We start from the raw sequence: 18,330 nt of genomic DNA, 5'->3' as shown, positions 1-18,330 counted from the left end.
CTTTACTTAAATGTCCCAGTGGAAAAAAGGAGAAGAAATTAATTTTATTTACATTTAATTGAATGTTGATGTATTCTTTGGATCATAGCAATGGAATAGTGATATTTGAACATAATTTTGTGAGGTTAATCTACTCCCAGAAAATTTGAAATTACATATGGCTCAGAATAAATTAGTTTTATTAAATAATTAAAATCCAGAAGCCATGATTGTTAAGCTCCTATATTTAAATATTATGAAAATATAAAAGTTAAATATTGTGAAAAGGTGAAATATACACTGTAATGTTTCTATATAAAAAAGGTTATGATTAGTAAGGGTAAAGCCGATAATGTCAGAATCTAGCTAATCATATTTTCTTTATTGATTTCTTTGCACATATATTTGGTGTGCACTGAAATATTAACATTACACCTGAAGTTTAATTGCCTTTGCCTATTTGTCTTATTCTAGATTTAATTCAGCATTTTCATGTTTAAAAATGCTTCCTTGAGGGCCCTCCCTTGGGGATATAATCATCTCCTAGGTACACATGACTAAATCTGGTCCTATTTGCTAATTTGATAAAGGATTCTTCCTGAGAAGTAAATACTAATGCTAACTGGTTTTGAAATAGGAACCTTGGGGCACCTCTTCTTTCCATTTTTAGACACCTCTGTTGGATGCTTTAACACTTGGAGGGAAATGTTTTTAAAGGAGCTTGTGAAGATTTGGAAAAGATTTTATTTTTAATATCCCAGATTGCATCCTCTGCATTTGTTGGTCTTGTTACATGTGCTCCATCTGTCTTGGAGATACTTGGGAAACTCAGTAGGGAGAAAATGGAAAGGGCAAAATTGTTCCCCTAGTTCTATAAAATGGCTCAAAATGACTTCATGCATCAGATCTAGCTCATGGATTCCTTTACTTCTGACTTCCACTATACTACCCAGCACCTGTCAATAGCCTTCCACAGCAGGGAAAGGAGAAAGTGCTTAGTTATTTCCTGGTGAGAAAAACTGCAAGATCAAATCTGCAAGCTTTTTGCACAACCACTGCTTTGAAAGACTTCTGTGATTTATCATTTTAGGTGAATTTAATAAAACTCACAGATTGGTTCTTTTATTATAACTTCCTTTAAGGAGAATATAATCAATTTAGTTGCTGGCTATGTTGATCTGGGATTTCTGATCTCTTTTTTTAATGCCTCAAGCTAAGAACTGGATGAAAAATCTGAAAACAAAACATTTCTTTGCCTATCCCCAGTTGCACCTGACAGTGAAAGAAGTTGAAATCTTACTCTTCACTGGACATTACATCCAATCTCAAGGCTCCATTATCCCTTTTTAAAAAGCCACCGAAGAATACCTAGTAAACTTTTTGTTTCTCTGAAAATCAGCCATTTAGATTTGCAATTGGAAAACTTCATAGATTGGGTATCTGGGAGATGTAAGTGCTTTTACCTGCCTTACCATGGGGGTAACTTCATATTTAAGTATTATTGAGTGTCTTACAGTCCTACAGTGGACTTCTAGAGACTAAAGATCTTTTTTCATGGGTATTGTACCAAGTAAAATATGAATTCTTTGGTATCACCTCAAAAGGGACTTCAATCTGAAGCTATAAAGTGATACTTCTTTGGTGTCTGTTTATCTGCACCTGAACCTTCAACAACTAAAATTCACAGTCCCAATTTTATGAATATGTTTAATTGAGACCATGCCAGTACCCTGGTTCACTAATGTGGGAAGATAGGTACTTTATGATGATTAGAACTTTCAATTAGAAGTATACCACTGAAAAAGGTGGCGTTTAAATACATGATATAAAAATTGGTTTTGCTGGCCCTCCCTGGTGGCGCAGCGGGTTAAAGCACAGCACAAAGAAGCTAAAGCCACTTCCGCATGAGTTAGATCCCCGCCTGCTCCAGAGGTGACCACATGGCGTGGCAGACCTCTCCTGACCCGCCCGCTGCTCCCCTCAGCAGTGTACTTTGTCAATCTGCCTGTTCTGCTCCCCGCTCTGTCTCTGGTGAATCCTCTCACCCTCCGCATCTCTGGCCTGTACCCCAGTTCTGTACGAATAAATAAATAAATCTTAAAAAAAAATTGGTTTTGCAGTTTACAAATCATGGCTCAAGCAAATAAACTCATACCCATTAATGCCTAACCCTCACACTATCAAATTTTCTTCTGTCCTCTGAGACTCATCTGAGAGCTCTGTTCACTTGCCATCAATATCTCCTATCCTGTTACAAGACCTTGTCATCACCTAGAAATGGTTATGGTTCACCTCTGAAATCTTGAACTCTGAAATTCCACTCTGCCCTCAGTCCTCCACCCTCCACCTCCTGTATACCTTTACCCCACCCATCTTCAGTCTGACCAAGACAGACCTTCAATCTCCCCACCTAACAGCCCCCCAACCTTCTTGGCTTTAAGGACACATTAAGGACACCCTCATCATTAGACATAGGCCCCTCCTCCTTTGACCTGCTGACATAGTCATCCAACATATCCTTACTTTGCATCCACTCATCTGTTTTCTTTGAGTCTTGAATACTACTGGAGAAAATCACATGATCACTCAGCTAGATGCTAGTACAAAATTTAATTTTCTAACTTCAACTGAACACTCAAGACCTCAATTTGTGGGCCAATTCGAGTTGGTTCCCTTATGTAATCTACCTATGTAAATCACAGATACTTAGGTCAGCACCAACTACTCAGAAGAAGATATTAACATGTTAATCTCCCCTTTGGATTTCAAATGAGCCAAATTTTCTCCATCCTGGGTATGTCTTTCATTTTATTTTCATTTTATCTTGAAGATTTGAGAGTAGACCAGTTCTTAGAATAAAGAATTAGAGACACATTGGAGAATTTGAGATAATCAAAAAATATTACTGTGAGCTATTGTGTGTCTGGGGCAGATACATAGAAATGAACAAAATAATGAGCTCTGTCCTCTGAGAATCTATGTTTTAGAAGCAAGGGTTAGAAAGCAGGCAAATCAGTAAAATGTCTACTATGTCAGAAAATAACAGGTGGAACTGCAGAATCCTGGAGAGTTTGGGGTGTGTAGGGGGTGCAAGCTGTGCTGTGCAGACTAATCCATGCACTAGATACAAGTATGAGCATGCATTCAAGTTGCAGTCCGGCACTTATCAAAGTGGGACCCCAGGCCACCTCTCTGTGACTCAGTTTCCTTATCTGAAAAATGAAGGTTTCCACAGGACCAACTAAAATTCTTGTAAGGATTAAAATACTTAATATAGGGGCCTCCCTGATGGCACAGGGGGTTAAGATGCAGCACAGTGAAGCTATCTGAAGCCACTGCAGCATGAGTTCAATCCCTGGTCAAGGAGTGACCCACAGGGCACAAAGGACCTCTCCTGTCTTGCCCACTGCGCCCCTCAGCAGTGTATTTTAGTAGATCTGCCTGTTCTGCTCCCCATCCTGTCTCTCATGAGTCCTCTTACCCCCTACATCTCTGGCTTACACCCCAGTTCTTGTATGCATAAATAAATAAACCTTTTAAAAATAAATAAAACTTAACAGACACATAGGGTTCTATGGTAGTAAGCACTACATAATTTTCAACTCTTTTACATCAAGTAGTTTTTTCATACTGTCCCTTGCATGCATGAGTGTGCATATACACAGACACATTCTCTAGAGGCAAAGAGACTCGCTGTGAAGAGAAAACCCTCATTTGGAGGAGACCTTCATTCCAGGCCCTGCGAGAGGCCCTAGCAATGTTCCATGTGGTACTTTTGTCAAGACTGCAAAAATTAAGATATTTTAATCACAGTTGGTTGAGATGCCATCTGCTTCCATATGCTTCCCCGTGCCAGGTAGCATCACGGGCACTGGGGGATCACACTAGAGGAACTGATCTGGACACATATTGAGTCTGGGCTTAGTGTGGAATAGCTGGTGGTGGTTTGTTCATTTCCATCTCTGGTTCCATCTTGCTGGTCATCGTGGGTGACTCCCAGGACACTGACTCCTAGAGGCCAGGCAGGGTACTGGATGGGAGTGTGTCCCTTAGAGCTTGGTAGCAGAAACATGGGGATCAAGGGAGAAAGGGCTTGAATGTACAGGACCAGACAATTAATTAGCAGGAAGTTCTTATAATTCTCTATGTATACAATGGTCAGTAGAAGATTTGGTTCCCAGGTCATAGTCAAAAGAGCAGCCAGTCACTGTCAGAGACAGACTAGATAATGCAGTATGTACACATACATTTTTATGGACTGAAAGTTTGTGTTCTCTCTCCACAAGTTCCTGTGTTGAAGCCCCAGCACAATGGCATTTGGAGATGAAGCCTTACAGCACAGACATGCTATAAATGTCATTCTTGATTCTGGCCACCCACCTCCTTTTCAGAGGCTTCATGACTTTCCTGCTCCCTCCCCTCCTACTAAATGTTTTGAAAAACTAGTCTTTGTATATGACTTCTCCTCTGTCCCTCAATTTACTGGGAACTGGTTTTTTGCACTTTGGGGGAATGTCCCTGAGGATCACCACTGCCTGTCTCTAGTTTTTAAAAAGATTTATTTATTTGTGCATACAGAACTGGGGTATAGGCCAGAGGTGGGGGGGCAGTGAGACGATTCACCAGAGACAGAGTGGGGAGCAGAACAGGCAGATTGACTGAAATATACTGCTGACGGGAGGAGCGGGGGAGACAGGAGAGGCCTGTTGTGCCCTGTGGGTCACTCCCTGGCCAGCCAGGATCAAACTGTTGCAGTAGCTGCTGATAGCTTCACAACACTGTCTTTAACCCCTGCACCACCAGGGAGGCCCTGCACATCTTGCTTTTGCTCAGTCCTCATCTGACCTGACCTCTCTGAGGGGTAGGGTAATTTAGGTGTAATTCTCCCCTGCACTCTTCCCCTCCTGGCTCCCCAAGGCCTCTTCTCCTTCTGTCTTCTCACCATTGACACTTGCTAACACCTCTCCATCCCAGGAGACATCCCCAGGCTCCTGCCCAGACCTCTTGCCTTCCTGTCTCACATGTGCTTCCAGGATGTTTCTAGATTCTGCAACACTTCTATGCCATTGACTGAACAGAGATTTCTACCCTGTGGTTGCTTTGCAACTGTGTATTTCTAACTTTCCACTGGACAGCTCCACCTGCTTGTCCTGTGGCTCCTCACCCTCAGCACCTGCACAGGTGAGGACCCTCCCTTCTGTCCTCTCCAAGCCTCTCCTCCCTCTGTGCTCTCTATGGTACAAAGTGTCACCAGCAACCACCTAGTCAATCAACCAGGTATTCTTGGAGTCTCATTTTCCTCTCCCCACTTCAATCATTGAAAAGCACTATTTTATTTTACCTTTAAATCAGGTGTTCTTAACTTTGATTTATGTCATAAGTGCTCTTGACAGCATGGTGAAGACTCTGGATTGATTTTTAGAATAATATCTTGTAGTGCACTGCATAAAATACAAAGGATTAAGGCCCTCCCTGGTGGCGCAAGGGGTTAAAGACAGCACTATAAACTATCTGCAGCAGGTGTTTGATCTCCGACCAGGAAGGTGACCCACATGGCTCAGCAGATCTCTCCTATCTTGCCCACTGCTCCCCTCAGCAGTGTATTTCAGTACACCTGCCTGTTCTACTCCCCGCTTTTTCTGGTGGATCCTCTTACAACACCTCCCCCCCCCCCGTTCTTGTTTGCATAAATAAACAAATCTTAAAAAAGAAAATAAAATACAAAGAATTACAAAGGAAATTATTTGGTTGGAAATACAGTTTCTAAAACTATAAAAGTTTTGATTTTATAACTACTAATGCACTGATTCAGTCTCAAATATTCAGATCCAGTGTCAGGTCTTATTGCCATCATGTTAACATCAGAGTTATCTACAACTGAAATGTGATGTGAAAACTTTGACTACCCTTGGTGATGAAGTCACAGGTATGGCTAATGTTACCATAGTGGTTTCCTTTTATCTATATTAGAAAATATGATAACTTCTATGAGTGAAAAAGTCTGTAATATATTCCCATACACACTTATAGACTCCTGGGGCTCCAGTCAAGCTAAGAACTCTTCTTCAGGTGAGAAAATAATAATAATAATGATGAACAGCTATATACCAGAGACATTTTATGGGGGTGAAGTGGGGAATGGGAACAAGAACAGTGGGGGGAGGGAGACGCACTGGACTAGGATGATGGCACATGGGTGAGTGGTGATGGGAAACCCACGGGGAATACACTGAGATGGAAAAAATGCACAAAATGATGTAAACTATTATATTATATATAATAAATAAATAAACTATTATATTATATATATTATATTATATTATACTATTATAATATATATATATATATATATATATAAAAGAACTCCTGCTTTAGAATGATCTCTGGCACGCGCCTACCCTTTCCCATTCCTCCTGCCACTGGTCTAATTGAGGGCCCATGTCGCAGGCACCCCAGTTGGCTCGTCTCCTCACCTGCACCTGCTCTCACTGCAGTGCTCCCAGCAGACCTAGGAGGAGCTGCTCTCCATGCAGTCAGATGGGCTGGATGCTGAGCTTCAGATGCTTCCCACACACCTCTGTGGACTTGTTTTCACAGCCACCCTGACCCCTCGTGTCTTCAATAGATGCCTCCGACGGCCTCCTCACAGCTGTCCCAGCCTCACCTCAACAGCCCTTCTCAGAGGCACATGTCTATTGAAAACTCTGGCCTGGTCACCAAGCTCCTCAGGGTTTTTAGGATAAAATTCTGGCTCCTTAACACCCTGTGGCTCCTCCTACCTTCCTAAGCCAGTTCCTGCAGCTGTGTTCCAGCTACTCCTTAAGTCTTGAGTCACACAAACTGCAGGGTAAGTGGGGGATTGGAAAGTAGAGGTACAACCCCCTCAGTTGTACCTCGCTAACTGTCTGGCCCTGGAAAATCACTCACCCCTCTGTGCCTCAAGGACCTGGACTTTCCAATGAGAGAATACTGGGCCAATAGGATTGTAAGAACTAAATGATATGACATGTGAAATGTTAGGAACAGGGCCATGATGTAGAGAAAAACTTAGTTGTTCTTATTTCATATCTTCTTCATGGGGAATAGCTTTTCTCCTATTCTCTGCTAGGCCAACTGGTCCTTTAAGACTTGGCTAAGGCATCTCTCTTCCTGAAGGCCTTCCTGCCTTAGGCTACACTCTGAGCCATGGACCCCTACACCTATTAATGGAAAAAGCATCCTTGAGCCGTGACCCCCACAACATATGGGGTCTCTAGGAGGATCATGATTGACTCCCATTATAACTTAGAAACTGCACAGAACAGTGTTTGGCAAGTGCTGGGAGGGTGAATGATGTATTAAAAGGAGAAAACAAAATCAAAGGACAAAGTATTACAATAAAGAGGTACCAGTTTCCTTCTAAAGTAGCTTTTCAAAGTATTGTATAATACCTGAATTTATCTTACTTGTTTTTTAAGTGGACCTGCCTGCACTGAGTCCTTTCCTGGCCAGTTCTTGGGCCTGATAGAATCATTCTTCTGAAAAAGACAGGGATAAAGGAGAGAGAGGAAGCTGAGGAGGAGAGGCAGGCTGCTGGGAGGGTGAGGAAGCCCTCCCTCCTGCTCCTCAGGAAGCAGGTACCTAAGGACACAAAAACCTTTTAATACTCTTTGAACAAGGCAACTAGGAGCAAACATTTAAATGCCTTTTAAAGGGCAGTGCACAGTAGAGAAAAACTGCTGTGTGGGGTGCTGGGTGAGGGTATCTGGAAGACAGCTCTGGCCCTGAACCACTGGTCCTCACTCCTCTTTCTTAATGTAGCAAAAAAGAATACATGATACAGAGAGTGGAAAGTAAAAAGGTAAAACTGTCTCATCCTCTGTCCTTTCCTCAGGGGTCCCCTCTGTTTCAATGGGGGTCCCCCGTATGTCCCTATGGACATGTCCTACATGTCCAGTAGGAATCCAACTGTGCTCAGACACAGATACAAAACCATGCCTAGATTTTCCCAGAGAGACAGACTGGATAGAAACACTACAATAAACACATGTTTAAAATAACACAAGACAGTGTTTCAAAATATAACAGTAGAGGGCCCTCCCTGGTGGTTCAACAGTTTGAAGCTCCCGGCAGTGAAGCTACTGAAAGTCAGCTTCACTGCGGTATGAGTTCGATTCCTGGCTGAGGAGGTGACCCACTTGGCAAGGCAGACAGCTTTTGGCAGGCTGCTGCTCCCCTCAGCAATGTATTTCAGTCCATCAGCCTATTCTGCTTCCCACTCTGTCTCTGGTGAATCCTCTCACCCGCTGCACCTGTGGCCTGCACCCCGTTCTTGTATGTACACATATATAAACCTTTAAAAAATATATAACAGTACAAGGAACCCTTTCTTTTTTTAGCACCTGGAGAGTAGGAGAGGAATGGATACATGGGCCTTGAAGTTGACGCCTCACTCTGCTCTTTCAGGTGGTTCCCAATCTGGAGTCAGAGAGCCGGTGACCCAGGGCCCAGCATTTCAACATGAGCAAGAAAAGGAGGCTGCCTATCCCGGGGCTTGTAATTGTTTGGTTTCAAAATGCCCTTATTGGGGGTTGCAGTGGTAAGCGGCTGGCAAGCTGCCAGAGGGTTGGGCCCTAAGGACTTAGGATGGAGGGCGGGCGGCCGAGGGGGCGTCCCGCCCTGGGGCAGCCTTCCCGCGGGTCATTAAAACGCAAGGGGGCAGCCCTGGGTGAATCTAAAAATAAAACCTGGCCTGACAGCCTAACAAAGGCCTCTGTGGGGCGCTGTAAGAGGGACTGCCCCGGATGCTCCAGGAAGGTGGTTCTGGGGCCACAGGGGAGCGGTGGAGACCCTCCCTCTGTCCGTTCTCTCCCTCATTCCGGGGTGTCATTCCGTAACACCCACTTCGGGTGATCCTCAGCCTGCTCCTGAATCGCCACGCCGAACCCTACCCCCATTTCACGGCCGCCTCATTTTAGGGTTTAAAGGAAGGCTGCGGTACCTTTGTTCACAAATTTGCCTGCAGGGAAAGGAAGCCCGGCACCGAACTCCAAGTTCTTGAGTTTTCAGATAGGCACTGATGAAACGAATCCGTTTGGGGGAGGAAGAGGAAGTGCCGCAGTGTCCCGCGTTTAAAAAGGAGCCCTTGGAAACAGCTCGCTGAACAATGCAGTGCGCGCCAGTCCATAGGGGATCTCCCCCGACCCCCCACCTGGCAACTGCGCTCCGGGTAACCTCGGCGCCACGCTGATTCTGCTTTCTGTGCCCAGGGTTGAAATATCTTGCTGCGCCCCCTGGGCTTCAACTCGGACTGATCGGCGAGAAGTGTCTTAGCTTATGATCAAACTCCGAAGTAATGAAAACAAATTGTCAAGAGAAAAAGCAAAATCTTTAATATTATGTAATAACGGGGAACAGGAAACATAGGCTGGGAGGTAAAAACCTTTGAATATTAAATTTCAAAGGTTTTAAAAAGTGTTTATGTTTGGTGTAAATGACTTTAAACAGCTAGCCTGAAGGTCCAGATTCAAACTTTCTGGCCCAGAGAGGTTAGCATTGTTTATGCTCCTCGTTGGCTTATTGCTGCCCCCATGCGTCTGATCTTAAAAATCACAGCACCAGACCTGCCTGCTTTGCAAAGAATTGGTGGAAACCACCCATTAGTGGGGGAGCTCCCGTGTACAGAATTAACGCACTATTTCAGCTTGTTAATGAGCACGGTATACTACCTGCGATTTTTTCCAGTAAGTCTTTAATTTTAGAAGACATCATTATATGGTCCGTTTCTCTCTTTGTTGCTGTTCATTGTGCTTTGCCTAAGGGATGGATTTAATCCTTAGAGGGACAGGTAAAAATTACATTTGCAAGGTAAGCCCTACTAATGGTACTCTCTTTCAGTAAAACCACATGACTTACTCAATGAGGTGCATATATTTTATTTTATATTTTAGAGTAAAAAGCCTATATTCAGGGTGACTGAAAGTTTACACAAAGAATCTCTGATGTGAGCTAATTTCTGATATGTGGTTCAAATAAATTCCTACATCAAAGTATCACTTCTTTTGTTCACCTTTTAACTTTGTCTTTGGTAGCAGATTGGTTCTCCATTTTAGTGTGGGTCTAGGCTGTCTCTGTGGATTTGTATTAAGCAACCGTTCTTCCTGTTTCTTACACACCATATAGTTAGCAATCTGAGTTGCTTTATAGAAACCGGGGATGATACAGAATATCATGCCCCAGATGAAATTTGACTTCCATCCTGAATAAATAAAGGGACATAACCCTTATGCAGAAGGTTATAGTTATCTCTTCTTCAGCATTCCCACATGGGGGGAAATAGCCCTTCCTCCTCCTACTCATTCCAAGATCTTTCTTTACTGCAGTGACAGCCTGGTGTCACTCCCCAAAATCACCTGCAAGAGCCACCTTCTGTGATTCTTAAGGACTTATCCTTCAATCTTAGTGATCTCTTACTCTTCCGTCCAAAATGGCCCTGAAGGAGAAGCTTTACTGCTCCAAAGCAAATAAACAAATCTGGTTAAGTTTAATGCCCACACAGGACCCCAAGGGGCAGATTCTCTTAAACACAGTCCCATGGCTGTTTCCAAAGGACAGCTGTGAAGGGGATGGTCTGGAAGGCCAACCAGAACTACTGAAAGGAGAGCATTGGTGGAGTGCTTGTCATGTTTCATAATTCCTTTAGTTACCTGCCGGAGGCTCCTGCGAACTAGGTCATGACCAGCTTTATCATCCTGCAAAGTAAGGCAGATATTATGGGACATAAGCTGAATTTCTGGGTCATTTAAAATTGCTCTTGACAAAGTTTTTCCTGTATTTCTAGTGATAATTTAGGTTTGTCACCTCTGTGGACATTTAGCTCTAAGAGAGAAGATGACTTTCAAAATCTGTAAATGTATCTGAGAACGTGGGCAGCAGGAACTCCAAAATTTCTACCTAGAAGGAGGTTTGGGATGACTGTCTGGTTGACTGTAAGGGTTGGAGGGTGTTTTGAGGGTGTATTTGCATTTAAGCTCACTGAATCTTCAATTGTGTGTTTGAGGTGGATCTGGGGTCTGTGGGCAGAGCTGCCAGTAGAACTACCATTGAAGAGAAGCAGTTGGTCATCCCATCAATTATTCAAATAATGGGCTGTAAATACATGAACTGGGTGTGAAGAGTATAATCCATCCAGGTTGATGACTCTTCAAGAACCAAGGGACCTGGATGGTTTAACAGTTTTAGGTGTCTCAGAGTGGGAGAAGGGCAGTCACACTCAGTCTGCAGGCTTGACAGCTCAGCTTGGAGGGGTCCCTTTCTCTATGTGGCCTCAAGAGGGAAGAGTAGCTTCTATTCTAAGATAGCCAGCAGCAGAAGGTAGCTGCTGCAGAAGGAGCATTTACATTTGTATTCTAGGCAGCAGCAACATAAAAGGTTGTCTCTTTAGGAACATTTTTGGGAAATCAGGTATGTCACTTTATTTCTGTTATGTGGGCACGACTACTGTGGGGGAGACTTGGTGAAGTGGACTCATCACGGTGGGTGTATACCACTCAAAATACCACAGTCCTAGGGCTGTAAAAGAAGCGGGGGAAGGTTGGGGATTATTTTCAACACTCTTTTAGATAATGTTGGTGCTGCCAGTTGATGGAGCAAGGAACACGACTCTGCTGACCTGGACTCCTGGTCCCTTTCTCAGTCCCATCTCCTGTCATCCCCCCAACCCCCCGCCAGTTGGCCAGCTACTAACTTGATATTCATTCTGGGTGGAATTCTGTTCTCCAAATCTTGCAGTTAAGGTTTCAGATAAAATAGGTTCTCTGTGATTTAGTTTTAATAGCATTTACCTGAATTTGTATTAGTTGTATAGTTTGTATTGTTGATTTTTGTCACATGCACACAGCCCCCCACCCCCACCCATCCCCACCTAGAATATCAATATCATAAGAGCAAGCAAGTCACTGGCCTTGGTGAACATGGAATCCTCAGAATTTAACGTAGTACTTAATGAATATATTTAATAGATATTTGTGGAATCAATTAGTCTCCCTAACTACAATATTAATTCTTGAGCTCATGGGACATATATTTCCACTTTTCACAGAGAAGGAAAACCTGTTGAAAATAACATGGTGAAAGGTACACAGGGTGTAATGGCCATACTGAATTGGGAGTCTGGGAAGAGGAGAACAGCCTGGTAGACTGATGCAGTTCTCCACAGCTGAACTCTCGGCCCTTTTTCTTGCCCTGAGTTCTTTTTTCCCTTCATCATGCAGTCCAGAATTTTGTAGATGTGAATCAGAAAATGCCAGCGACCTATAGAGAATGTATGTGATGGGGGATTGGAATTTTGTGGCACTGGGAAGGTTGCTGTACATGTTTAAATTTTTAATTACTCATTCCTGGAGCTCCAACTTTGTGCTAGATATTCTGCTAGGTGTCAGGGTCACAAGTGACCTGCAGGGTTTGCCATTTTGTTCCAAATGGGACAAATGACACCAAACACAAATATCCTGATTCATGTAGTGCAAAGTTAGAGGATCACACCTTAGATGTGCTGGCCCTTTTGCTGAAAAATTCTTTAGCAAGTCACCTGGCAATATTACACCACACTCGCCTCTGGATTAATGAGTCAGTGTTTGCTAAGTACTTTGTGACTCCTGCATTGGAGAGTTCCCTTGGGAGATTCTCTCCTCTGATGCTCAGCAGGAAGGCAAGGGAACAGCACCCCATGGCCCCCTCACACATTCCTTTGTCTTTCACACTGCAAGGGAGAGAGGGAGTCTGATGCTAAATTCAAAATTTATTTCCTTTGGGTTGAGGGCAATACACTTGTGTGTGTATTAGAATTTATTAGGAATTAGACTTTGATGTTAGTCTATTGGGCATGTGGCTGATGACTGTCTTTTGGAATGGAGACAAGTGCAGATACCTTGCAACCTGACAAAGACAGCATCAAATAAATTCATTAATAAATAATATCAATACTGTGCATGGGTAGCATGGAATTTTTTTGACTTCAAAGAAGAACTTTCATATCTATGATCTCATTTCACACTACATATTATTATTTTAAAACTGCTCTCTAGAGGCAGGTCATTGTACGTGTGTGCAAAGTCAGATGGTGAGGATAATGAAGGCCCGCCTCAGGCTACCCACATCAGTCGGGGTGTGTCTGCCTTTCCATGTCCCCTGGGGTCTTTCTCTGCTTGTTTAAAAACTAAAGGGAAAGATGAAAAAGAAAACACACTATTTCAAACTGTGCTGGGAGTACACGTACACTGGAGTGTGAACTGGGGAACTAAGGAAATGAGGCAACTTTCAGGACCATCTTTGGAGAGTGTAGAAACAATGAGAAATAGAATACTTCAAACTAGTGGCAGGCATCCAGACAGCCCAGCACTGGAAACCTTTAGTCTTCTGGGACTGAAAAGCCAATTCCTGTTTACTTTTTTGCTTTATCTCCAGCTCTGACTTCTTTGTTGTCTTCAAGATTTTCCCCAAGCATGTGTCTTCATTTTCAGCAAACTACTTTTCCATATTCTCATTTAATGTTTTAGCTTTTCCTGTTTGACTGCTTCCAGAGTAAATGCCTTATGTTGTTGTTTACCCTAAGGTTGGACTGTGGCTGATGGAAGTGCCCTTACTGGGAGATTGTTAGAGAATTTTTTAAAAAAACACCAAAAAACAAAAAGTCAAATAGCTGTTAAAAAAAGAGTAATTCTTGGGCCTCCCTGGTGGAGCAAGGAGTTAAATCTCAGCACTTCATGTGAAGCTATCTGTAGCCACTGTGGATCCCCACAAGCACAGCAGACCTTTCCTGTTTTGCCTGCTGCCCCCTTGGCACAGTATTTCAGTCAATCCTCCCATTCTGCTCCCCACACTGCACCCTGACTCTGGTGAATCCTCTCACTGCCCACCCTCCCAACTCTGGCCTGTATCTCAGCTTTTGTTTACATAAATAAAAAATCTTAAAAAAAATCCTTGATGAAAGGCTCTCCTAACTTCCCTATCTATATTGTCCTAAAATCAACCTCTGTGTTTCTACATCACAAAAATTCAGGCTTGTAACACCTTCCTTCAAGTGGACACTGCAAAGATTGTTGCGGAATCTCCTACTTGGAATCTGATGAGACTGCCGGACTCTGTAGGTGGTGGTGAAATCTTCCACCCTGATTACTCACGAAGCAGAAATAACTAACTCGTGATGAACCATTCTAACTCTTCTATTTCAAGGGGAAAATGGAAAACTAGTTTAACAGTGAGCATTTACAGCCACCAGCTGTCCTACCACCTCGCCATCAGAGCCCACCCCCTTGGGAATCTTGACACAGGTTTAGTTTTTTTTTTTTTTTTTTTTTACTAGCTATCTCTTTGAGAACTAGTCTTACCCTGGTTGCGATTGCCTACGTGCTTTGCATGCATTAGGCACTCAATAAATGCTACATATACTCAGCTTATCATCCATTATTCAGTCTTTCTGGGTCTCAGTTTTCTCTCTGTGAAATAAAGGTATTGGCAAATGATTGCTTAGATAGCTTCCAGTTTTAACACGCTGTGAATCTCTTTAGATAGGTATTTAAATGATCTCCCATCTGCAATGCTGTTTCTTAGCAACAGAACAGTGTTTCCTTGGAATCCTTGCATGACCTCTTCAACCCATAAAGCCAGTTCTCACTGAGTCTGCAGCATTTTATTAAATGCATTCATATTTATATATTACCTTGTGATACATCTCAGGTTGCAATTTGGCTTTCATATGCATAGGTCCTGTGCTTACAATTACTCCCCAAACAAAATAATATATAACATGTGCCCAGTAAATACTTGCTGAGTAAGTAAATATCACATCAAAAATAATCATAATTTTGGGCTCTCCCTGGTGGCACAGTGGGTTAAAGCACAGCACTAAGAAGTTAAAGCCACTTCTTCATGAGTTTGATCCCCGCCTGTCCTGGAGGTGACCTACATGGCTCAGCAGACATCTCCTGACCCTCCCGCTGCTCCCCTCAGCAGTGTACTTTGTCAGTTGGCCTGATCTGCTCCCCACTCTGTCTATGGTGAATCCTCTCACCGCCCCTGCACCTCTGGCCTGTACCCCAGTTTTGTATGCTTAAATAAATAAATCTTTTAAAAAATGATCATAATTCCCTCTATCTAGAGGGAATTTTGGACTTAAGAGAAGCAAAAGAATCAAGGGTGAATTTCAACTTCGTGGCTTAGGAGACTTGGTGCTGATGATGCTGTTTATCAAGATAGGGGGTCCTATGAGTGGAACAGATTTGGAGGAAGGAAAAGAGGAAATGAATTTGGTGAAAAGCTGCATTCTGCATTCTACACTGCTTTCTTGGAGATTGTTAAAGAACCTTAGCCAAGTTACAATTCTGAGACATGAGATTTTGGCCAACGGAAGCTACTTTACTGTATATAGTGCAAAACTTCCAAAATGCATGTAGTTTTAGAAACACTGGTATTATACAAGAGAAGGAGAACTGGAAAAGAAGCTTGCAGAATAACTGGCTTTTAAGGAATGGCCAGAGAAATTTGGAAGGGAGCATTGAGAGAGGCAGGAGGAAGTTTCAACCCCCAGGCCTTAATACTGGCTTGGTGATACCACAGATGTAGAAAAAAATCAAGTGCCACTTTGCCCTGGAAAAAGGGAGGCCCTAGGGACATTTCTTGGATATTGCAAAGCACCTTGGATGGAAAAACACACTCAAGTTCCAATTTTCTACTCCCTTTTCATATAAATCACTCTTCTTGCTAAAAGGAAACCCATGCTATCACTCTCAACTTCAAACACCCAATAATAACTCAGCACTCATTCTCGTAACAATAATGAATCAGATCTTAAACTAGATCAATTGTAGGCAAAAACAATGCAAAATCTTAACAATATAAAATAATGTTCTCGGTCAGTTAGTTATTTTACTACTTATCATCTGGAACTCTCCTCAAACTTTCTTTAATATTTCATCTTAATCTCAACAGCATAATTAAAAAAAAAAGTTTCCCAAATGTTCAACAGAAAGGAAAATATGTCGACAAAGAAACTTGAATAGCAGCATTAAGTACTCATAATACTTAAAATTGAGAAATAGAAATAATCCAAATGCCCATCCACTGATGAATGGACTAACAAAATGGTATATCCATACAATGGAATATGATTCAACTGTGAAAAGGAATGAACTATTAATTTATACTACTCATGGATCTTTGAAAATATTATGCTAAGTGAGAGAAGCAGACACAAGAGGCTGCATATTGATTGATTGCAGTTATGTCAAATATCCAGAATAAGCCACCCATCTAGCCAGAAACTAGATTAGTGGTTGCTAGGGGCTGGAAGGAGGAAATACAGAGAAGTTGCTAGGATTTCATTTTGGGTGATAAAAATGTTCTACAATCAAATAGGGATAATAAAGTTATAACTGAGAATATACCAAAACTACTTTAAAAGAGTGATTTTTTTTGTGTGAATTGTTTCAATAAAGCTGTTATTTAAGAAAAAAGAAAAATGCAAGGAAGGTAAATACTTTTTTTCAAGACAAAGTGTTCACAAGTAATGAAGAATCCGTGTTTAGTGTTTATTAGTTCTTTGTTCCTCTAATGCTTTTTTGCCAGCATCTTACCTTCAAAGCTGTGTGCACTGGAGAAATAGCCAATCTAAAAACTCATTCTTTTTTTTTTCTAGAGTAATTTCAGTAATTTCAGCAAAATTAATTTATCTTTAATTGAGTTTCCCTTTTCTACTCGAAGTGCAAAACACAATTTAACTATTGGTTTCTGATGTGTTCATCCTCACAGCTTTGTTTTGATGTATGTATAATATCATGTAAGACATACTCATCTATATAGCTGATTTATACATTTCTTAGATCACCTTTCTAAAAGTCAGATTTAAGGTATAATTATATTCAGTGAAATCCACCCTTGAAAGATTTTCAATTTTATGAATTTTGCTGAATGTTTAGTCATGTAACTATCACTACACTTGAGAATTAGGCTATTTCATCCTCCCAAAATGTCCTCTTATATCCCTCATGCCTCTCTCCCCATATCTAGACCCTCCACTCCACCTGATTCTTGCCCCTGGGGGACTCTATACTCTTGTGTTTTATCCTGAGATAAAGCCCGCTTTGCATCTCCATAGTGTCCTGTCTGGTGGCACCTACAAGATGCTCAGTAAATGTGCTGAATAAATGAAAAAATTGCTTGGTTTTTAGATCTTGCTGAATCATATAGAAGACTCTCCTCTCTGATCTCCAGAATAGGATATTTGAAAAGGGGCAATGAGGAAAGCTTTCTCAGGGAGTTTCAATCTGCAGTATCTTGCAAAAAGGATTACAATGATTCCTAACTATGGTGATTTTGCTGAGAATAGTAAGCTCCTAGAGTTGGGGTTTGCTCAACCACCTGAAGAAACAGATGGATGTGGACTCAGGGACCAGAGGCACCTACTGCTCCCCTTGCCCACCTCCCTCCAGTTTGATCCCAACACCTCCACATGACAAGGCCCAGGATCTCACCCAGAGCATTCTGTAGTTTGTGAACAACGTCAGGGGTGGAATCTGACATCTGCGTGGGTTGGACTTCCTTTTCTTATCACACAAGGTGTGGTTCCATGAAAACTCACCTGCAGCTGGTATCAGTCAGGCTTCAGTTTCCTCAGTCCTTCTTGATCTGACTCTTCTCTTGATGTGAACCAGGAAATCACATTTCTCCCCCGCCAGACCAGTTATATGAAATATCTTTCTTGAAAGGTGTGGGTACAGTCCTCCAGGCTGGCATGGCCAGCCCCAAGCAGACCGCTTCTTGGGTGCTTTATGGGGGTTAGCCTTCCTTTCTTCTGCTCTCCCCCAAATGCCAAAGTTCAAACCAGCTCAGGGTCAGACTCTAAATGCCACATTACCTGCCTGGAGGGATTGCACCTTGCCTCTGAATTGAATTGCCTCACTTACCCTGGAGATTCCTTGGCAGCAGACTTTAAAACAGTGTTTATTTATTTATACATATGTTACATCATTGTTCATTTTTGGAAGCTTGATTTCTCCTCTCAGGTTTATGGGGACTACATCCAAGGGGAGCAGTTTTGATGAGGACAGCTAGTACAAGGAGAGAATGCAGGTGTAAACCTGTATCACACCTTTCAAGGTGTGAAGTCCTCTTGGAGGGGTGGGGTTCTGTTACATGTTGCCCCTCCTCCCTAAGCGGACACCACCCAAAAGATGTTAATTTTGGACATGGTTATAATCCCCTAGATAAGTCATTATTCAAGTGAAGGAAGCCAAAGAAATTCTTTCTATGGTCAGGATGGTGTGTGTGTGTGTGTGTGTGTGTGTGTAAGAGGGGGGAGAGGGAGGAGACAAGGTA

This window comes from Condylura cristata, unplaced genomic scaffold (genome assembly GCF_000260355.1).
Source record: "Condylura cristata isolate star-nosed mole 26May11 unplaced genomic scaffold, ConCri1.0 scaffold00013, whole genome shotgun sequence".
Taxonomy (NCBI): Eukaryota; Metazoa; Chordata; class Mammalia; order Eulipotyphla; family Talpidae; genus Condylura; species Condylura cristata.
This window is presented reverse-complemented; position numbering follows the sequence as displayed.